The sequence below is a fragment of the Pavona decussata genome, unplaced genomic scaffold (genome assembly GCF_977016875.1).
Source record: "Pavona decussata unplaced genomic scaffold, jaPavDecu1.1 SCAFFOLD_78, whole genome shotgun sequence".
Lineage (NCBI taxonomy): Eukaryota > Metazoa > Cnidaria > Anthozoa > Scleractinia > Agariciidae > Pavona > Pavona decussata.
Window position 1 is genome coordinate 2,854,263 of NW_028145496.1, and position 23,996 is coordinate 2,878,258.

Below are 23,996 nucleotides of genomic sequence, written 5' to 3' on the forward strand. Positions count from 1 at the left end.
ACATTCCGCTAAAATAAGAAGAAAACTATTTTAGGAAATCTAGTCAACTGTCCGGGAGATATTATATGACTCTAAAAGGTTAGTTGTGAAGTACCGAGTAGTTACACACCAACCGCGAAAGGAAGTGGCATTTTTAGGACTTCCAAACACTGCAAATTAAAAGAAATAAATTTTGTTAAGGACATCAGAACGATAGCCTATTTTGATTAGTTTTGATTTCCTATTTTTTGACCTTAGTTACTTGAATCTTGTTTACAATGTTTATCTTTGTTTTGATTGGGTTTGTAATCGGACCTTTTAGCGTCACCACGCGCATATTGTCTAGTATCTTCCTTTTGTGCTCTTAACCTTTGGCTCAAGCGGGACCGATATGTAAGTACGCTTTGTTATTTTGTCTAGATTAGTTTTTGTAATGGGCGAAAGTACGCAAGTGAACACTAAGCGAGGATTGATTGATTGATTGATTGATTGGAATCGTTTCTTAATTTAAGTTGATTCAAGAGTAAACGCCCACATTTCATGTTAGAGAACGCTAGGCTCTCAATGGATTTACAATTATCATGGAATTATCAAGGTTATTAATTGAGACTCGTTTAGCCTTTTAAGATAGTTTATACTGATTTGTTTATGTAATTGTTGTCGCATTATCCCCGTAAAGAGAATAGTTCGTTTTTCAACCAAAATGATAGAGATCTGTTACATTGTATTTCAGCAGTTTACGGTCGTTAGTCAGGTCGTTGGTTATAAACGTAGTCGTGGTTTGAATTGGTTTCTTTTGAATTCCTGTAATAAATCGTCGTTAACCGTCAACTTTGGTTTTCCGTGGTTCTTTGCACGCTACTTGATCGACCCGTAAGAGTCCCTATGCTTTGCCGCGACAAACCTCGGAGATCGTTCTTTCGCTAATAGTTTGGCGCTAGTCGCTGGAAGCGTTACACATTTTATTCCCATTTAGTGTCAATGCAAAATAGAGAAAACTATAATTTCTTTTGAAGTTTAAAAGCATTTTGGATGCTTTTCAATGAGAACCTCTTCAACGTTTTACCTTTTGTTACTCAAATGACATTTTCCTGAATTAGGAGCCCATTACGTGGAGTGTCGTGCCACGGCGTTTTTTTTTTTTCAGACCTATCTGTTCTTAGATTAAAGTTCCTGCGAATTCAGTCTCCCATGGGAGCCTTACTAACCAGTCTCTAGCTTTAAGTAGTTCTCATGTGAACCGGAATTTACAGTGCGACTTCTGTAACCGGGGCCATTTAAACAAATTTGACCAATCAGATTGCAGGACAAGAACAAAGCCGATTGAACCATTAACGAGTAGACGGAAAAAAACGGTTGAAACCCCAAATTTTGGAATTATGCACTGTTCGTATCATACTGTAATCTGATTGGCCAGTTTTAAGTGACCCCAGTAATAGAAGTCGCGCTGTAAATTTTCTCTGGAAATAATATTCCCATGTGTATCTAAAAATAGACCGATCTGTGAAAACACCATGGCATAGGCCTCGGTATAAGTAGGGATCCTGGTATGAGAGCTGTACGCTCTGAGTAATAAGCTCCTTCTTGGAGTACTTATCTCACCTCCGGAAAAATCCTCGGGCATTAGCATTTTTTTAAAAGAATCTGAATAATGCCCGCCGGCGGGAACACACGAGACGTTTAAATTCCTCACGGTACAGTTAAAAAGAATTTGATTTCTTCGTTTCTGGGCTTACCTTCATTCCAATGAAAGCTATACTTATTCATACGAACTGCTGTCTCGGATAAGTCCTATTTCTCAGTATTGCCGCAGTCACCATTAATTCTGTGGATCTGCCATCTCATTTATGTCCTCCTTGATAAACGTTTTAGTGAAAAGCTATCAAAGCTACAGAGGCGTGGAGTGAAATCATAGGGGCATTGTCCGACCAGACGCCCTGGGCGGACAATGTGAGAAAATACCCCACTAATGCCCGGGGGCCGGGGATAGACCCTGAAGGAATTGACAGATGCGTTAGCAATTTATTTAATCCAGATTAGTTTATCGTGTCACCTTTTAAGCCAATCACCTACCAAGCCTTGTTTCGTGCGACGGTGTAACATGTGAATTCTTTTATTTGTTTGTTTCTGATTGGACATTGAATGCAATCTATTGCTCTTTCAGTCGGTGAATATGATGTCGTCGGCTGTTTCTCTTCCGCAGTTTTCAAAAGTCTTGCAAAAAGGTTCTAATTGCTGTTATCATCAAAAAGTAGTGACATTTACGCCGTAGGTTGTGTGTTTCCATATTACACAATAGACCTTGAGTATTTTAGAGCCAGCATTTGACTGCCGTGATGTTAACTGAATATAGGATCGGATCATTCATTTGATAGTTCTACTGTGGTTTTCCCCCAAATCGGTATAATGTGAGTTCCAGTGAAAGTACTCACGTTACATAGCTGTTACGCCCTGCTTTGGTTTGGATTCCCATTGGTTGTTAACCAATCACAGAGTGTAGTAATGCAAAACCAAAGCAAACGCGAAATTACTTTCGACACTCAATTGAAAATCGCTCTATAGCGCCGCCAGTAATTCATTAATTAGTCCACGGTCTAACGAGACACCAATATGGCCCATCGGATGTTTGAGTTATAATTAATTCTTCAGTATATTCTTATTGTCATCATTCCTCCCGGGTGTTTCGTTTATGACTATCAAGACGAGAATTAAAAGTAGAGCCGTTTTTCTTATTGAGCTCTAACTAAGCTTCTAGTTCTAGTGACAACTGGCAAGTCCTTGTGTTTACTTAAACTACGTACAATTAGATCGATGTGTCACGTGGTACGCGTGATCACCAGATGTGATCTCTCGTTACACCGGGCACGCCTTCCAGGGATTTGATTTGCCTTTTTTTGACGTTTTGTTTCCCATCCCAGAACTTTTTGCACCCAATAAAATTAAACATAACGCTTGGTTCTCTAAGAAAGCAAAAATATTTATTTCTATATTTTGGTATTAACAAAAATAGCTATTGATTACACTGAACTTTTACTTCGCAAAAACGCTTGAAAACCTTGAAATATTTTACTGTTGAGTGAAAAAGGCCAACTTTAAGTGTCCTCGAAGAGTGGTAACATAGGGACCTGGCAGGAAGCGTAGCTAGGGGGGCTTTATCTTTACCCTCCCCCCCCCCCCACTTCTTTTGTGCTGTAAAAAAATAAAAGTAAACAAAAGTAGCAAAAATGATGCAGAAGAAATCTAATTAGTTCATAACGGACAAAAGTTATAATTACCATTAGCAAAGCCGACGAACTAGCAGACACAACGAGTAACTCACATATCCTGCGACGAAGCAAGACTATTACAGGCAGATATACTTTGAATCTATTGACCATTAATGACATGTTTAATGGTCAATGCTATTATATTGGTAGCGTTTTGATCAGCCAAGCTTTACCGCATATGCAAAGATGGAGTCTCTTTTAGTTAAGACTCTCATTCAACTCGCAGGACAACTCCAAAGAGCGACAGTTTATTGAAATATCTTACGCCGTTGATATCGATCTTGGAATGTTAAATTAACACCATTTATTTAAACACGATTAAAAGTTCAGCAAAGCTGATGTGATGTGGAATGTTAACTGTCCAGCTAAAATTTTGAAAGTACTACTGAAGGAGGGTGATTTTTTTGTGTTTTGACGATATCGTAGGTAAAATCAAAAAGTTGCCTACCCCAGAAAGAAAAATGATGAACAAAGTTATTTCAGTATGCAAACTTTTTTAGGTTTTAAAATCCGGCAACAAGTACATCTGGTGAAAGATCGTTTTCCACTGCCTGAACCTTAAAACTCCGGCATGGATTTCACTCAACAATGACACAAGAGCGATTTAGCAACCTGAAAATATTAAACAGTCATAAGGAAAGAAAAGACAGACTTTCTCTACTCAGATAGTTCTAACGAATTTGCCAACCATAACGATAACAGAAAGAAAAAATTTTGGTATCTTTAAAGGTCTGAAATGCGCGAAAATTTTCATTACTGAGTGGCTGCTTCAATCTACCTACATATGTAGAGGGTGGGGAATTTACACTTTTTGAAGCCCTAACCGGTGAAGCATTTGACAGTAAAACTGTCGACCTAGTGGAGAACTTGATCAACATTCTTTATAAAAGTCAATGCCCGGGGGTTTGCCCTTCCCCTCTCCCCCCGGGGGGGGGGGGGCGTTCTTAGATTTGACGGATACATGAGGTACAGTAGTTTACAAGTTTACACAATAATTTTAATAATGCATCGTAAACGGTTGTTGTCTTTTTTGTGGCAAAGGCTTGTTTTAGTCGCGGAATGTCACTCGATTAAGTTCTTCCTACTGTTCAGGACCGTTTCCAAAAAATATCCATTTCAAGTCCTTGAATAATGACACATGCGTGGGATGAGCCAAGAACTGACGAGGAATTCAAAGAACTTTATGAATTAGGCGAGCATTGCCCTAGGCACCAGAGGTTTCCCCCAATTTCCTTTCCTCACTTCTGTGAATCGCCGTGAGAAGAAACCAGCTTTAATGTTAACAGCGGGATGGGGATGCGAGTCTCCATCCTGAAAGAATCCCTGAAAGCCGCCAAGCCAAGGCTTCGCAGCCCGTCCCCGGGTCTCCCCGGCCTGATACCCGCGCTCGTTCCCAAGCTCCTTCCCAGGAAAAAGTTCAACATGGCCTCAAACGAAAACCTACTTCCTGACATTGAAACACAAAAGAGAGAGATGACAGAACTCATGAAAAAGCCATTAGTTGAAGGTGACAGCTGGTAAGTTTGAGAGGACTACTTTTGATGACAACGCACTGATAGTTTAATTTTGACGTATGTGGAAATACGAAGTCTCATATAAGCTTAGTTCTATCTTCTGTCTAATTAACTTGTATAAGACAGTTTACATACAGCTATTTCAATTGACGTTGTCGGATCAAAGCTTAAAGCTTAAAGACATCTTCAAAGAGGCTGCCACCTCATCCATTTGATATCCTAACATTTCTTTCATCCAAATGGCTCGCCATTGTATATCTTCACTGGACCAACGAGGCATAGCTGATTTGGATGAACTTATGCGTGGTTCAATTCTACCTGTTAGCATGGCATCCCCCCCGGGCACCCCCCTGGGCATTTGTGTACTTGACGTCCTATCCCCCACCCCCTGGGCTCACAGAAAGAGACAATTCCCCACCCCCAGGACTCATGACATGGACCAAAAATGACAAAACAAACAAACAAACAAACAAAACCAGGAACCTGAAAAATCCTAAACTTTTAGAACAATTATCCCCCTTCTGAAGTCAAGCGAATATTATAAAACTCAACCCACACACTAATACATCAGAGGGGCGTTTCAACCAAACTGCCTCGAAAATTGAATTGTATCTCACAAATCAACTCTTAAATTCCTAGAAACAATGTGGAATAACGTCTTTTGTATTTTCAGTGCAAATAAATTGCCTTTCTACAAGAAGATCAAAATGTTTAACTCAGTATATTTACAACATTAAAACTGCACCTGAAAAAAGCTGAAGAGAGTGAATTCTTCAGAATTTTTCTTCTGGAGGAAATCCTTTACTCTTTTATGTTTTGAACTTTAATACCTTCAAACACAGCTTTCAGCTTCAACGGATTATTTTGGTCCAGCCATTCGCTAACGTACTCAATGGACTTGCCAGCGAAAAACGTGGCCTTTTCCGCGTGGTTAGCCGCCATTGTGTCACCCCATAAGTCCTTGCACGAGTAGTTATTTCGACTTGCCCCGCCCCCCCTACCGCTGGGCAAGACTGCTTGAGGAAATTCCAGACCCATGGGCCAGACGGGCTGGATTTTCCTGGGGGTGTGCCCAGGGGGGGATGGTAACAGGTAGAATTGAACTACGCATTATTCATAAAAAAATCCACAGAATCTAGAGGTCTTGTCTCACAGCTTTATACTTTGATCCAACAACGTTAATTGAAATAGCTGTATGCAATGTAGCAAATGTTTTACCCAAGAAACTCAGCTTTAATTTATGGAAGTTACTGCGGAATACCCTGTGATATCAAGCTATATCCCTAAAAAAGCTGAATACGTAGATGTGCAGTCACTCTTAGATCGCACTTAATAAGAAAAAGATATTTCGTTTGGCAGCTGAGGACTGGCTTCGTGGCTTCGCAGCCCTATCTCGTTTGGCTGAAGTGGCTGAGCGGCTAGTCACGGCTTAACAGTGAGCGGGACCACCCCTTCCCTCTGTGATCTCTTTAGGTTGATTGAAGTGGCTACGCAGCTATGCAGTGGGACTGTGTAGCTTTGTAGCCAGTACCTTGTAGGTGGTTAAGAGTTACTGGCAGGGTATTCTGTATCTATCCTATAATATTTTTAGGAATTTAGCTACCTGTAAATTGACTTTGTTCTCATCATTTAATGAACCTTTAATTTGATGCCTTGATCTGTGACATAAGAAATATAATTCCTTACTTTTTGTCATGCACTAACTGAAACCCGAGGATAGTAACAAAAAAAGTAAACCAGTTTTGCATCTGCAAGCTTTCATTGCAATCATGACCGTACAACTCCCTACACAGAAATATGTTTTAGTTATATTTGCTCTGAAAATGTTGTGTTGATACGCGCATCTAAATTAGCTTACACAGAAGAAGTGCAGCCAGACTGTCTCTCATCTAATAGTCTATTTAAGGCTAGTGGTTAATAGGCTAATAGTCTTCTAAGTGATGATTTTGGGTCAAATGTTTTTTTTTTGGTGCAAAAGTGCCTAGTGATAGCAGGGACTCTTTGCATTTGCAGTTTTTCTTGAGGTTTTTGGTTCAAACTCTTTTATTTTTTATTTTTTTTTTCTACTTCCTCTCTGGTAGGGGGTGGAGAATGGTCCTTGAAAAATAATGGATCTCTGCAAATTTTCCACGTCTGTCCTCAGAATCTTGAGTCCATAAGAAATAAAGTGTGTTTCAGAATCTTGTATTTTGAAATTTGAGTCTTTTCTTGCAACTCACTCGTAAGCAAAGTAAACTATTATTTTGGTCTGAATGAACCACCATAAAGCAACAACAATAAGACTGCACACGAATGACCACAATAAATGGCTCAACGTTGCTTTTGCTACTGTAGAAAATATGGTTTGGATAAATTCTCCTGATAAATTGCCCTCTTATGCCTGCTGGGTTGTCTAGAACACAATAAATTAAGCTATAAATCTGGCTATAAGTGAAGCTAAATGAGTGTGTGACCTTCAAAACTATAACAGGTGTGGTGTTACTTCAAAAGTAACTACCGGTTAGCCTGGCTGTGATAAAAAGATGCATGTTTAAACTTTAATACGAATCCAGCTGGTTCCAAATGATCGAGAAATAATTTCTAGTTTGAGACAAAGTGCTGTAAAAGTCTTGCACTCGCATTTATTTCTAGAACACGACATCTCATGAAAAAAAATTCAGTCTAGGTCTGGGATTTTAAATGAGGGTTTTGGCGTCTCGACAAGTCTTGGATTTTACCACTCTATACCCCTTCTGGTTTTGATGATTCTAACACAGCATGAAAAAACCCACCCTAAACATCAGCCTTTAAAATTTAAAGCATTAAATTAAATTAAAAAAATAATCACTTTATTTAAGTTTCAATGTATTTAGCACAGAGCACTAATTGGGGACACTTTCCAAATCGAATTGGAATTCCAAAATATTCCATTGACTTGTGCCATGGTCAATGAATTTCTTGATCGATATTGACATTGGTTAATAACTGCATTTTGAGCTCATCAAAGTGAAATCAACAACTTACCTTATTAACAAGAAATAACGGGAAAAAATATTAATTAAACTAATACTTGTCAGGGACCATGGCATTTTAGAAAACGATACTAATCTGGTTGCCAATCAAAAACAAAGGTCATAACATAAGAAGTCTTGATATTTCCCCTTTCTTTTGTAAAAGAAATATTCATATAGCATGACTTAATCATATGCCTGTATTTTTGGTGTCATAAGAAAGCCTAAAAAAATTCAGGTTTACAGTCAGTCAGTACTTTTGAAATTTGAATGGAGTTTTGAAATTTACATGTCAGTTTTGAACATCGCTGGCGAGATTTCAGAGTTCCTATAGAAATTTCCCAAGTTTATTGATGGTACAAAGCTATGAATGTTTCTTTACCAGCTCTCAGTTGGCTTCATGGAACTCAGCTAGAGCATTTAGCAATCCACCAGCATTATGTATTTCAAAAATAACAAACGTTCCGAAGTATATTTGAATTTTTTTGTTCAGTTAATGCGTCTTTTTCAGAAAGAAGGGATTGAAAAGTATAAAACAGGTCTCATTTATCTCCTTTTCAGTTTCCCTTGGAATTTAATGAACACAATGTTATTGTAATAATTTTATTATTATTGTTGTTTCTGAAGGTATCTTGTTGACTGTCGGTGGTTTAAACAATGGAAGAAGTTTGTTGGATTTGATACATGGGATCAGTTTGGTGTTGGTGATGTGTCGAACAATCCTGGCCCTATTGATAATTCAAGTCTTTTTCAAGGTAAGGAAAATATTTGATATGGCTGCATCTATCTGATTCAAGGGATATTGGGTCACTGTGGGCAATTGAAAGGTATTGTTTGCATGTACGATTAATGATATTTACCAAAAAGTAACAATTTTTAATATGGTAGCAGTGGTTTGTGTTTCAGTTACATCCTTGATGATTGAATTTTTACACTTCAGTTTCACACATTTTTGTTGAATTTCCTAACAATGTAAGAGATGTGCATACTTATTGATTTTAAATCATGTAGTTCAGGCAGCATCATCTTTTCAAATTAACCTTAAGTTTACAGATGTGTAGTCTGTTTGAATTATTCAGTTTAATCCATTAAGATAATTTTATAGCAGTCTCCATCATTTCTTAGACATGTAAATACATGTATGCAAAAATGTCTGCATTCTTTTAGACTATCAAGATTAATTCTTAGAATTATTTCCTGCACCAATTCGATCTGATCAATAATTATTGTTATAAATAAATCTTGTGTTTGGGGTTGCTTAATAACTCACACCTTTCCTTTACATTTTACTTGGTTGTAGGTTGTTGTCTATTTTATTAATATTTGTAAGTTTCCAAGCAGTTGATTTGTGAACCAAATAAATGACAAATCTCAAGTCAACTGATCCATGCCATTTAAGTCCTGGGGCTAAAACTTTGAAGTTAATTCATGCAAAGCCATGGGCAAGTCCTACATGTAAGCTGGAGGACATTGTACATTGCATGCACAGCACTTGATGTGTTAAACTGTGCTAAATATATAAAAAAAAAAAGTTACAGCCCTTTAGAGGGTGAAAAGAAAAGCAGTATGCAGCTTTTGTATGAATAATCGAAAACTCATAAATAATTCATAAATCCCATTGACCTGTCAAATGGTCGATGAAACATCACGTGCAGTGGTTTTAAAACCCTATAAAATCTCCTCCTTATCAGTATGCGGTGTTTAATGTTTTTCTTGTATGCTAATTTCCAACATTCTCAAAAGCATCATTGTTATGAACTCTCTTGACACATTCTTTTCCAGGAATGTTTTTAAAGCCGTTCAAAAAACTGGCAGCATGTGTTTTATCGGGTCAAAAACCACTCAGCTGTGCCTTGTGGTTTTAAAGCCCGATAAACACTGCTGCTCGTGTTTTAAACATTACACACCTCCCCCCCCCCCCCCCCAACTGCTAATATGGTGGGTGTGATCTCACCTCTCTGGTTGTAATTCACTACTTGCTACACTGTGCTGCAAACAGCTCTGGTTCAAATGTATAGCATTCTGATTGATTACGACTTTACATATTCTAGATGATTTTTCTTCTTTTAATTTTCAAGAACTTTAGCAAAATGGATGGAATGTATTTAAACTAAATAGTTTTCTTTCTTAAAATGGCTGACATAAATATTATTTAGTTTGCATTCAGATTAGCCTTACTAACCCCGTTCTTCAGTTGGATTCAAAAATCAAAAGAATATTTCAGTTTTACCAACAATGCGGTACTTGTCAGAAATTAGCAGGGGGGGTGGGGGAGGGGGGTGGAAAACAGGGGAGGGTCACAGTTTTTGAGCCCTTCAAAAGGGAGGGTTATGAAAAAAAATGACAGGAAAAGAGGGAGGGTCACAAGAAATTAGACCACCATGATGGTAAAGGGATGCTTTAAAATATCATGTTTTACAAGATAACAAATTATGTCTAAAAATCAAGGCATGCAATTATTTGAAAAGACAAGCTATTGAAAGTATAAATGCAACAACCCAACTTATAAAGCTGCTCATGTCTTGCTTTTGCACATCAATTTATTGTTATATCACTCAGAAGAACTGATCTCTCTAACAGCATCACTATCAAAAGTGCTACCATCAGGATCATCCTCAACATTATTATCACCATTGCCATCATCATCATCATCATCATCATCATAGTCATGCCCACCATCACTATCATCATCCTCAGTCTCACTCATGGTAAATGCCATATGTTGCTTGATAACGTGTTTTGCAGCCACAGTAAACAGTCCCTTGTCAAATGCGTATCGGATGTAAAGCAACTGTTTCTTTTTTAGGGTGCTTATTCCCTCATGATAGAGTTAAGAAATAGTAAGGGGTAACAGGCCTGCACAACTTCTAGCAATGGAAACATTTGTGTAACCTCTTTATATTTTTGCTCTGACAAGCATGTCATATGTAAATAGGACTTTTTAAAAGGAAATTAATGGTGGCTCTTTGAAGATTTCTTGTTGGAAAGGCTGGTTTTATATTAAGTGTCATTTCTCATTAAAACATGTTTGAGGCTGGGCACTGATGGTTGATATTGTGTTACGATAAGGCAATATTTGATTGGGGGTGTTGTCTTTTTGCTTCAATGCAGATGACCTTTCTGTAAATTTGACATCTGATAAAATTTTTTCAATCACAACTGATTGTTTGTGTAGCCACTAGCAAGGAGTCGTGATTTAATTTTTTTAATATTTTCCTCAAATGTTGTTTTTGAGGAGTTTGTTCGTAAGAGTCTTAGGGCTTCGCCCTTCACGAATCCTTTTTTGACTCCTGATGGGTGGCTAGAGGAAAAATGCGTGTATTGACATTTTTTGTTTTGTTTATGTAATCTATATTAAGTTGGCGAGGCTAATGAAATAAATATTGAAAGGTTTCAGTCGGCTTGAAATGTGTTTTAATATCCAATATGGAATGGTGATGGAATTGATTGCCTTTGTATACAACTGTTTATACACAGGTTTTAATTCACGTTTGCTTTATTAAAAGTACTGAACCATTTTCCTTTTACCACTGTATATAGAATTCGGACGTTTTATTTATCCAGGGGAAGGTCATGGAATTTTAGGATAAGTTCCAAGGGAGGGTTGGGACATTTTAATCCCCTACCTTGAAAGGTTCATTTTATTTTCATCGCTTCACTGAAAATCTTCACCCCCCTCACCCCCCCCCCCCCCCCTGCTAATTTGTGGCAAGTCCCTTACCTTAAACAAGATGAGTAGGGCTACATGTAATCTGAATCGAGACAAAAGAATACTAAAATGTCAGGTATTTTTGCATGAGGTCTTTATGTACTTTTAACGCAAGTTGAGATTTGTGAGTTTAAGTCCCAAACAGCCCTTTTCACTTTTCAGTGCATGTGCATTTTTCTCTTTCATAATGTTTTATTTTATGGCTTTAAAAATCCCACTCACATGTTCTTCAGTAATCACAAGGTCTAATTAGTCCTAGCAAAACTGAGGAAGAAATTGACCAAAATTCTCAGAAAATGTCAGTAGAAATACCTAAACTATTGATATTGAATAATTGTAAGTGTTGATCCTAAGATTTATTCCACGGTTGACATTACAGGTACAAAATTTGCATGAGACAAATAATGCAATCACCTGAAAAATCATCAACCATGAAATTTTCACAGTTGACAAGCATTTATTTGTCAACCAAGTTATCTAAGTACTCACTTCAAATGGTTCATAAACAATGAACTATTAAATTAAATGGGCTTGTGTCGTGTAGCGGAACGGGCAAAAAAGTATTTTGATCGATACACATGTGAGCTAAACTGTGAATCCCTTCCTTTAAATTGTATTGAAACAAACGGAGTTTCTAAAGCGAATGGTGATAGCAAAATGTAAAACATTACATGTATTTTACAGAGCAACTATGAAAATGTGAATGCTAAAAGAATTTCTGAAATGTTCATGTAGAATGCTCAATCTGTTTTGAAAGAGAACCAATTGGATCCAAGGTGAATGATAATATTTACACAATTACACATAATTTCTTTGAGCTTAATATAATGGGGTAGATTGTATTGGTTTAGGATGGGGTATGTTTTAAGTTGTACATCATCTTTGTCACAAATAGTTACCTCCTCGAGTGACCATGATATGTGAAACTTGATAAGGAAAGTAACACACAACAATCCACTGAAAATTTACATCACTAATTCTCCACAAATGATGTTTGGCCTAACTGTGACCAGTTTTGTGTCGCTGAATTCTTTGTAAATTTATGTGATGTTTTAGTCTGTAAACTGACATCCTTAGCCCTGATTTGCTTAAAACTTTAAAGTGCTTATAAAGTGAAAAATAAATTAATGTTTATTTGAAAGGCCTTAATTTTAAACAAAACAAGAATGGCAGTCTACTTGAAACGCACAAAGTGTTATATTGCCGTAAGTCTTCCCACCAGCTCATTGGGAGTAAAGGATGTCTAATTAAGGCAAAAAATGATAGCATCAATGAAGCATGGAATAGATCCGAAAGCAAAATTGTTGCCATGGCAACAGCACAATAGTTTTTCACGATAATTTTGTCTTACCTAATAATAATGAACCTGAGCTAGATTACTGGTCCCAAGTGAGCAACATCACTCCAATATTTCCCAAGATAGTTGATGATTTGTGTCATCAGTTTATGAACAAAAACTTGAATATCTCTCGCACTTTGAAAGACCTTTAAAATAAGCATAATTTATTTTTTACCTCATAGGCACTTTAACTACAGCAAACGTAAGATACCCCTTCAAGGGTTCTTAATTTTGATGTTATATTTTTTCGTTGAACCAAACAATGTTTCCCAGAAAGCAGATATTTGTTCATTTAATTGCAGTAAACAGCCAAGTTTTCTGTTAAAGATTTTAATTTGTCATCTATCTTGTACATGTATATCATCTATTTAATAAAACATTCTTCTTACAAGTTTTCTATTTTGTTTAGATGATGGCCTTACTCTAAAAGACAATTTGATAGATGAACTTGATTTTAACCTTCTGCCTGAAGAAGCATGGTTTAAGCTTGTATCATGGTATGGAATGACATCAGATCAACAGGCTCTACAAAGGAAAGTAGTGGTGCATGGCAAATATGTGAAAAGCTGTAAGGTTGAGGTTTACCTGATGGAGTTCTGACTCTCACAGAATTCAGATCCTCAAACTTTGGTCACACGGAAGTTTAGTAAGGGAGACACTATTGGTGAGTTCTAGCATCCAAGAGAGATATCCAGGCAAAGACGTACTGCTGTATATGTGAGTGCGAGTCCTGGTCAGAAGGACGTAAGCCGCTTAGTACTGTTCGAATTACACGCGGATTGAGTACGGATTTGTTGCGCTATTCACACAGTCCGTTATTTGTGCAGTAATAAACGGGGTTTGTATTGTAACTCGCCCTTTGGGCTCATCAACAAAACGTCACCCCTCAGCACAGAGCACAGCTTGAAAAATATACAGCAGTATACATGGTGTAACATCTAATAAGATGTATACATGTGTGAGAGCTAACCTAGATGTAGATCTAAACAACATGCGAAAAGTTTAAGAAAAAGCAACACACAACAAAATAAAAAACTGATTAATTCAAGGAAAAATAATAACGATTTGAGGGGGCTGAAATTGTCTACACCTAACTTGTAACTCTCTGTTTTTAATAAAGTGTTGTTGTTGTGCAATTTTGGTCTGAAATCATGCTTGTGATTTCAAATCGAACTAGCGCGATTTTGAAATCACGTGTATGATTTCAGACCAAATTGCACTCCACTCAATTCAATTACCATTATTAATCAAGGAGAAAGAATAACGGTTTGAGGGGGCTGAAATTGTCTACACCTAGCTTTTAACTCTCTGTTTTTAATAAAGTGTTGTTGTTGTGCGCCACTCAACAGAAGTGGCATTCATTTGGCTTGAAGAGGACAATGTGGGTGGGTAACTAGCTTTTAGGCAAAGCGAACGTTGATGAAAACTGCAGTGATTAGGATAATGTAGTTTCTTTGTAAAAGTGATGATAGGAAAGCAAGTAATCTTTCTTAAGGAGTCTGGAAACAAGGCGATATAATTGAGCAAAAACATCCTTGTACACCTTTAAGTTGCATTTAGCACCTGGTACTTCAAACAGTTATGCTAGCATGGTCAAGTGTAAAAATTTAATAATCGTTCGTAAATTACTGATTCTTTGAATATGCAATTTAGGTCATCTTATGTCAGAAATGAGAAGAGTTTTTAGCATATCAGAGGACAGTGAAACACAATTATGGAACAAGTATATGAGTAACTCACGTGAACTTCTTACCAACCTGGAAATGACAGTGCAAGATGCTGACCTTTATCAAGGACAGGTATAAACACGTGTTAAGGACTGTGCCTACTAATATCGAGGTATTTTTACACAATTTATGACTATGCGGGAAAAGCAGACCTAAGCAAAAGCTATTGGTATCCAAAAAGAAAATTGGGGGTAACCATGCATTTTTTGTAGAGATAATTGAGCAACAATTATTTTAAAAAGGGTTATTTAAAATACAAAGCAAGGCATGGCATTTTTCCCAAATTGAAGCTTTATTATCTCTGAAAACTGCATGGTTACCCTCAATTTTTCTTTTTGGATACGAAGAACACTTGCTAAGTTCTGCTTACTCCACATAGTTTTAAACCGTTCAAAAATATCCCTGTATGACGCGCGAATTTTCGTTTATTTTGTAAAAATATTTGTCATCAGTTCCATTCTACAAGTGCGCACGGTGTTTTTTTTTTTTTACCAAAATTTTGTCAAGTCGTACCAAACTTCAATGGCGTCGTCGTCCTGCCTCGGAGCTGGAGGATTTTTTGTCAAGCGTGAAAACTGTCAGATTTTATAATCTGCTGGTGTTAATGTGAATGAAAATGTGAATCAAGTAAATTTGATCTTGCTCTCAAAGAGTCTATTCAGGCAGAAGCCCGCCAAAATATTTAATTTTTGCGCGGCAATCGAGCCGCGACGATGAGGAACGGCGAAGACTTTGACGACCATAACCTTGAGATGTTGAATGCGACTCCATACAACTACTATGACTCGCAGATCTTTGTTCCAGTTGCACCTTCAAGTACAAGTAATCGCGGTTCGTCTCTATATTCAAACTACCCGAGCACAAGTACCACGCCTGATCAAAACGAAATCGCGACATGATTGACACTTTGAGATTATCAAATATTTTGGTGTTTTCAATTGCTTACGTGATTACCAAATTCAAAATTTGGTGGAGACAAAATTTGTCGAGATTTTTGGCCGAACCAAACAAATTTTGTCAACCTAGTGCGGACGGTACCTTAGTAGGCACCACCCATAGGAAACCCGAGTATCTTGAGATGTGTAGAACGGATACACAGTAACAAAAGTAGGCACCGTCCTTAATAAAGATAAAAAATTGATAATTAAGTTTCTCACTACAGTTGTACACCTTTTTTGACAATGTCATGGAGCCATTAATATAAAAAGGAACTTTCTTGTGACTGTAATAGCTTTTCTTTGTTCTTTTGTTTTCTCAAGGTTCTTATTATAGAGGAAATAAACAGGGGTGGAAAGTCAAGGTAAAGCTACATTTCTGTCAACTCGTATTCAATTGTCCGTAGGTCGCTCTGTTTTTCCATTTAATTTCTTTCCTATACAGAGAGAGAGACTTGTTATCTAATATTGCAAATCTTACATGAAGTATAACAGTGAACGTCGGTACTCGTCAAGCTTTCTTTGTTGTGTGATTGCCTTTTGAGAATGTCATGTTTTCCCTCAATGTGTGTTTAATTTTTGCCGGAACCTGCACACTTCACTCAGGCAGCTTTAATAATCTCTCAGCCATAACGTTTGGCTCTATCTGTCGATATACATTGTTGTTGGGTTTTGCTAAAAGGCGGCCCGCGGTCCACCTCAAAGCCCACGGCCCCACGGCCCGCGGTCCAGTCTATAGTTTTTTGTCTTCGTCATCGACGTACGAACATTTATATGTACAGGCGTGCATATATAGGATCAAACGTTTTTCTCTAAGGAAAAAGCAACAGCTACAAGGATCGCAGAGGATTAAAATGATTGAAATTACAAACGAATCGAGTCTCACCGTTGTCCATCGACAAGTCGGTCGACCACACTCACATGCCGCTGCGCGGGCCGCGGGCCGTGGGCCGTGGGCCGCCTTTTAGCAAAACCCCATTGGAGTTAACCACTTCTCAAAAGTCTTAAGAAAGCTCTTAAAGACGAAATACAGTACGTTAAAAAATAGATGAATAAATAAAAAGAATGGTTCATGCTTTCCGTTCGTCTGTCGAGATATGGATATCACGCGAAGAAGTTGGAGAGCACGAAAGCTGTCTGTAAAGTTGAACGACATTAGGCCAATTAACATTACCAAGTGTAAGTAAGTTGCGGTTGCAGACGATTTATCTGTAAGTGTCAAATTTTACCCGTCATCAGACGAGATCAGCTCGAAAAGCTCGTGAAAAATCGGTTGTAAGCAAAACACACGTACATCAACTTATTCCTAGAAGGATAGTTACAGAAACCTTTCTGTGCGGTACAGTCTCCAAGAGGTTCCTTTTTCGAGGTACAGCTAGTGTTTCGTTGAAAAGACAAATAAGTTCAAACCGGGCGCCATTTAAGCCATGAAGGTGGAATGTTATAACAAACTCGCTGTCAAAGCTAGGCACGATTACAAAAATTTGCCCTACTGTGGAACACAATGCGTCAGGTTTCGATCCTACCCCAGGGTACCATTCTGGGTCCTGTTTAGTTTTCCGTAATGTTGAACGACAATAGGCCAGTTAACATCACCAAGGCTACGTTAGTTGTATTTGCTGACGATTTATTTGTAAGTGCCATGGAAGGCGGACATATTAAAATGCAGGCCCTGCAGACTGCTAAACGTGCAGACTGCTGACTGTGCAGACTATGCAGACTGAGTAATTTTTTATCCTTTTTTTCTTGTTCAATATGATATATACAATACAAGAAGAAGAAGGGAACGGTTTCCCCCCTCTTTTCGGCAATAAAGTGGGATCAGTCAAAGCGTTTATTTATGTATTTTCTGTTGATATTGTATATTTATTTTATAGAACGAAAAATAAACAAGATAAAATAAACTCAGATTGCTCGGTCTGCAGTCTGTACAGTCTGCATTTTAACATGACCATGTTCCAGGGAAGGAAGGACTTTGCCTCCCAAGAGGTAGAAATATCCTCACTTGATCTGGGATCAACCTGATGACCATCAATCTTACCAAGACCAATTAGATGGCTGTTATGGGTAAAGTTGAGAGACCTCCACCTCCTTTAAGTACTAGCTAAATATGAGCGGCAGATCATTCATTTCAGAATAGAGAAGTTCGCTTTGGCTTCCTAAACCTAAAAGAGGTTATGTACCTACATGTAGCACACCTCTTGCAAACCTCAGTCAGGAAATTGTGAAAAACCAGTCCACTAGTTCCACTGATAGCCTTTTAACAGTTCTCTTGCCGCCTTGAAGAACTGGGTTACTTAGGATAGGATGCCATACCTATAGACCCTCCTTGTATAAGACCGAATGTGTTAAACGTTGTTTCATTAAAGATGTGCATGCCTTTTTAAGTACATTTAGTCTTCATAATTATGTTGCATCGTTTGGAAACGATAGATTGCTGTATTTATTTACGCGCAAATTCCCACTCAGAAACGTGAAATTTGGAAGCCGTTCAACCGCTCGAAATTTGTCGCGAAGCACAAAACCTCACTTCCACGGGAAAGATTGTGGAAACTGAAAGCTGCCGCGTTGTGTTCCGGATCCCATGAAGGGCAAATTTTAGTACTGGTGCCTAACTTTGAACCTGAGTCTGTTACAATGTCCAGCTTCATGGCTTAAATGGCGCCAGGTTTGAACTGAATTGCCCTTTTAACGAAAGACTCAGTGCTCGAGAAATGAACCTGCTCAGAAAGGTTCTGTACAACTATCCTTCTAGGGATGAGTTGAGCTGTGGGAAAGCGTTTACTTGGCTCAATACTGATTTTAGCGAGCTTTTCGAGCTGACCTCTTTAGATGACGATTGTTCTGAACTTGAATTCATTTTTTGTATTACACTAAGATGACGTTGACCAATTACTGAAAGAAAACCGGTCTAAAGGTTTTTCGTGAGTTCACAATATCTGTAAAAATACACACACCATGAAAACCCTGTCAGACTTATTATATAGGTCTTTATAGCATTCCATTGCGGACTCTGAAATCTTTAAAAAATACGATAAAAATTCTTTCCTGAAAAAAGGTAGTCGTTCTCTACACAAAGAATTAAGTGGAAAAATGAAAATTTTTAGAGCAACTTTGCAATTGCGGAGTCACATTCGTGAGTGAAATGGATACTCCTAAATCGGATCTCATCTGGGTGTCTGTTTTTGGAGGGCTAATCAGCTGGGTATTTTGTTGTATATTCCCGCTAAATCACCTACTAGATGCTTTCTCAAGATTATGCATTTTTCTCATGTAGTTATCACAGATCTTTGACATTTTGCTGTATGTAATTACCCTTTTAGAAAACAGGATAAGACTGTGCATGGTGTGGCAAAGGGAGGTGAACAATCCGCACAAACTGAAGTGAGTACTTGTTTCTCGAAGCTAGCTCTATTTTTAACCATTTAAGAATATGCTTGTGGCAAACTGATTTGCACAATGAAAATTAGTGAACGTTCAATTGTGATTGTATCTCTGTGTATACTTGTGTTTGTTATCGTGCTAATCTATTCCCTGTTGGACATGATAGGAAGGATGGCCCATTTTTAGTCTAGCAGTTGATAATATGTGCTTAGGTTTAGACTATCGCTCTCCAGCATTCAATATAAAAAGCAGACAAACATTCTAGAACGTTGGATGCGATCTTAGTTAAGTAGATGACAGAACTTTAGAAAAAGTGTCGATACCTGCAAACAGCCGACACAAAACAATACAAGCAGTGTTCCAGATTACTTATAAAGGCAGAGGGTCAATAAGGAATTTTAAGGGGTCAAGAGATGTGGATCTCTTCAAATCTCCTCAAGTTGACCATTTATTTTGTCAGGTTATGTTGCCAGCTTTGTCAGGTTTTTGACCCAAGATCTGGAACACTGTCAAGGCACCTTACACCGGCTTACTTCAGTACATAATTTGCCCATGTGAAGGTCGCGTCGCCGCACATCCAGGATGTGACCGAGCTTTTTGATTGAAATCTGTAAGAAGTTTCAATATGAATTAGACACTCATCACCCTGTTTTACCCCAATAGTGGAACTCTGTACCAAAAATGACCTTAATGTTTATTATTTTTTTACTTGTATATACTGATGTTATTATGGTTTTACTGCTTTCATCCACCCTCTACTGTTAAGCTCCACCATAGGGTCAATATTAATAATAACTAATAATTGCTCTGTATTTTTTCTTTGACTGTTTGACTTATTTATTGTACTTGTCTTTCTACGTCTACTAGGGTAAAACGTGTGGAAAGGGCAAGCAGTCAGGAAAAAATCGTAAAACAACAAGCCTTGCACCAAAGAAAACACCGAAGCAGAATCCAGAGCCAGTTCATAAAGATGAATCGTTAGCGGAGTCAGCGAGTAATGATCATGGCAGGATTACAGGTGTAAATTCTTGTTACTATGCCAATGAGAGTTGTTTTTTAAGCTTTTTTTGCAGAACTGATTCAGATTTGGTACCTGGCACTGCCTTATTTAAAATCCCTTTGCATAGTTACGTTGTGGAACAAGCTGATACAAGTAGTGAGTGAAGGCGTCTCGGTAGGATGCGACCTGTTGGTGGATAGAAAAAATGTCGATGGGAAAAAAGGAAAAAAGAAAAAAATGGGATGGAATGCTTTTATCGAATTCAAATTCCAAGCACTGGGCAATTTCCATATTTTGCGAGGATGGCGGGCAAAAAGTTTACTTAGTCGGTTAAAGCAAAAAAGCTGGAATATCGCCTGTTTTATTCGTGAAAAATTATGAATAGAACTTTACTTGCAGTAAACGATTGTGGCCTTAAATAATTAGGGAAACTGTTATTTGCATCGTCAGTGCTTTGAAGAAATTTCCTTGAAGCAAGTTAACAAGCAAACGAACAACGAACTATGTCGAATTTCCTCGTATTCTGCAAAACAGTCGCTTTGCTGAGACCCTTTACCCGGAGGCCGCAGATGTGCATATTTTTCAAACAAATCCCGAAAAATAAGGAACATATTGTAGTGTAGATAATTTCTCCAAGGACTATTATCACTTCTCGTCGACTTTGTTTAACTCGTGCTCCCTTTAAAGTCTTTTTTTCATCTACGTTTCCGTTTGGATATAAAATCGCGAATTCCCAAAAAGCAACACACCAATATTTCTGAAGCGCCTGGCAGAGTCGTTGATCGTTGGCCTACTGCAGCTGTCGTCTTTTTAGTCTCACGCATAGGACTAAAGTAACTCAGTTAAGAATTCATGTTTCTTGCAATGAAATTTTGTAAGTCATTGCTCTCCTGATGGGCCAATGAATAAAATAATTGTAGTTTTTATGGTGCGTGTCTGAGTTATTAGGGACTTTACGCAAGCACGACGCCGACGGCAACGAAAACGTCAATAAGCTAAACAATGCTGTGCACGTGTATTACAAAGTTTGATACATTTCGTCGCCATCTTCAGCCAAGCAACAACGTGAAATGTCCCAATGAAAGGTTTTATGGAGAGCGCGAGCAAATAAAGCAATTTTCATTCTCTGTGCTACGTTCCCACCTGTTCTGTTACTGGATAGTTCGGTCACATTGTAGAAGTTGAACGCATTGGAATAAGCGCAAAGTAGTACCAGTGACATGAACTGGTATTTTCAAGTGACGTCTTTGATGGCGTTGCCGTCGTGGTTGCGTAAAGTCCCCATTAACTATGTAAGAAACGTGCATAATAGAAAATAGCTTTACCTTTATCTGCCAGTCACATTAATTTTTTTTTACCTTTTAGAGAACTTTGTAAGGCACTCACAGGAAACACAACAACGTCTGAATTCTTTAAAAGAACAAGTAAAGAAGAAAGAGGAACAAGTAGCCAACTTAAGTGGAAACTTAAGGCAAACAGAAGAACAAAAAGATAACTTACAAAAACAGTATTTGAGCGAGATGGAACAACATTTAACACACTTCCAAGGCCATCTGGGTGAAAGAGAGGCTGCGGAAGCAAAATTGCTTGAACAGCTCAGAGAGCAAGAGGAACATAACGAAAATTTAGAAGGCCAGCTGAGGGAGATGGAACAACAGCTAAAAGTGAAACAGGAACAAGAAGAGAACTTACAAAGTCAGCTAAAAGAAATGGAACAGCAACTGAGAGAAAGAAGTGAACAAGAAGAGAATTTACAAAGTCAGCTAAGAGAGATGGAACAGCAGCTGAGAGAGACGGAAGAGCGGTTGTCAAATAGCCAAGAACAACTGCAAGAGAGAGAATTGAGAGAGGCCAGCTTACATGAGCAGCTGAGAGAAAAGGAACAACAACAAGAAAGCTCACAAAGAGAACGGGCGGAGATGGAACAGCGGCTGACAAATTGTGTTGGACAAATTAGAGAAAAGGAAGAAGAAGGTGCAAGATTAGAAAGACAGTTGAGGGTAAAAGACTAGGAATTGAATGAATTAGAGACTAGTCTTGCAGCAGCTCAGCAGACAATCAGTGAATATCGTCGTCAAGGTACATGTGACTGGGTCATTTCCCGAAACGAAATTCAAATAACAGACAAATGCCTTGGTAGGGGAGGCTGGGGAAGTGTTTACGAGGGAACGTATTGTGGTTGTGCGGTAGCTGTAAAACAAATTCACGAAGTGATTCTGTCTCCTCATAACATACGATTGTTTGAGAGAGAAATGAACATTGCTTCTAGATGTCGCCATCCCTGCTTGTTGCAATTTATTGGAGCAACAAATGACGAGGAAAGTCCATTGTTTGTAACTGAGCTCATGGAAACAAGTTTACGAGCGTTGTTAGAGCAGTGTGAACTCTCTGAAACAGAAATCAGCACCATTTCCCTGGATGTAGCCCAAGCACTTAACTACCTTCACCAAAAGAAGCCTTCTCCTATCATTCACAGGGATGTCAGCAGTGCTAATGTGTTGCTATGGCGACAAGGTGACCAATGGAGAGGCAAAGTGTCAGATTACGGTACAGTAAATTTTATGCAGCAGACCATGACCGTTGCTCCTGGAAATGTGATTTACAGTGCGCCTGAAGTGCTTACCTCAAACCAAACAGCGAAGGTTAGTTGCTAGGGCTGAGCACTGCGTTGCGTTGAAGCAAAATATTACTGAAAAAACAAATACGTACTTTAATACCTTTCTTTAATTAACAAAGTGACCGTTTACGGTGCAGTAAATTTTATGCGTCATGGCAGACATTACATCATGTTTGCCTTAACGTTGGGACGTTCTTTAAATTCTAAGAAGGATAGAGATCTGGTCTCATTTTTCATCAAATGATTGATATCGTATATTCCTTCAGAAATCCACGTCGAATAGTGTATTGGTTTGTTTCCTACTCGAATGAACTTTTGAAGTTGAGCCAGATACTTTGTGAAAATTGTTGTTTATTTGAAGAAGCAGTATCTTCACAAGTAAAATCTGATTACATTGCTAAATCTCATATGAGAATAGATCAGATTCTTTTTGTTCAGATTATTTTTGAAAATAATGTCACAGCCAGTGTCTCGTAATTCTAAATCGAAAATCAGCTTCCATTTATTTTAAGTTACTACATCACGATCACTGGTAACAAATCTTACGATTATTTTCTACGTGGAAAGCATGAACTAGTACTGATACCCAAATCATTCTGTATGGTGCCATTGATCAAAGCCTTGCCGTTCTTATCTTATGGTTTCCTGAACGTTTTTACTGTTTCCGCGTTTAGTTGTAGTTCTAAGTTGGCAATATTGTCGCCCAAGGGTCCTGGATGTTTATTTGTTTCTGCAAATTCCTCTCTGGCTAATCAAATCGACATGAAAGGCTACCATAGCAAAAAGTATAAGCTGTTAAACGAGCTCGGTAACCCAATTTTTTTGCTAAGTTTTAAAAGTAGTTTTTAGTAGGGGTTCAGAGCCGTGAATTTTCGAACATTTAAGTTCGAAAATAACTCGGCAAATATTTTGAATGAACTACAATGGTCGACCCAACGTGTATTAGAGCAAAATCAGGATCGATTTTAGTGCAGATAATTGTGAATAATCAATATTCTCCTTATCTGAGAAACCAGTTCCTTATAATTAAAGTCAGCGATTGTGGGAAAAATACGATTTCAGAACAACAAGATCCATAACGAAAACAACAAGACAACGTTGGTACAAGCTTAAAACAAGCTTTCTTGTATGCAGTTTTCGATCTAGTGGTGCTATGCTCTAGAACAGTTTTCGTATTCGTATTTATTCGTACCTGTTTGTTTTGCCATTTGTAAACGCCCTGCGTGGAATACTAGCTTGTAGTTGTTTTGGCTAGTGTTTTAAATAAAGTTGTATTTAAAACACTATTTACAAGGCTAAAGAGTTAAAAAAAAAAAGATTAAGAACCAAACGTTTTCGACTAATTAAGTCATCTTCAGGGTAAGCCTTGTAAATAGTATTTTAAATCTCAAGCGAATATTATTTGTTATGTAAAGTTTAATATGTGTGCGTTTGTAAGCATATAAGGACTGAAGCAAAAGGTTGGATACTTTGGTTTTACTTTGGTTGGCAACTTGGATGAGATGTTGTGCCTTTTGCGATTCCTTTTCAAATGCC

General features: G+C 38.0%; 1 protein-coding gene and 2 pseudogenes across 3 annotated transcripts in view; all 3 read left to right on the forward strand.

Annotated features, from left to right (window-relative positions):
- The window catches only part of LOC146476342 (putative serine/threonine-protein kinase drkB), a 214,446-nt gene that overhangs the window by 135,488 nt on the left and 54,962 nt on the right, over positions 1–23,996 (forward strand). The window lies entirely within an intron of this gene.
- Positions 1–23,996, forward strand: part of LOC146476348 (uncharacterized) — an 83,484-nt pseudogene that overhangs the window by 57,161 nt on the left and 2,327 nt on the right. The window contains exons 4-8 of the transcript XR_014865689.1: positions 14,451–14,596; positions 15,784–15,824; positions 18,783–18,843; positions 19,711–19,861; positions 21,209–22,485. The product of XR_014865689.1 is annotated as an uncharacterized LOC146476348 (transcript). The remainder of the gene's footprint in view (positions 1–14,450; positions 14,597–15,783; positions 15,825–18,782; positions 18,844–19,710; positions 19,862–21,208; positions 22,486–23,996) is intronic.
- LOC146476351 (ubiquitin carboxyl-terminal hydrolase 4 pseudogene) lies at positions 4,536–14,443 on the forward strand (annotated as a pseudogene). Its single transcript, XR_014865642.1, has 3 exons — positions 4,536–4,762; positions 8,377–8,504; positions 13,207–14,443. The product of XR_014865642.1 is annotated as a ubiquitin carboxyl-terminal hydrolase 4 pseudogene (transcript).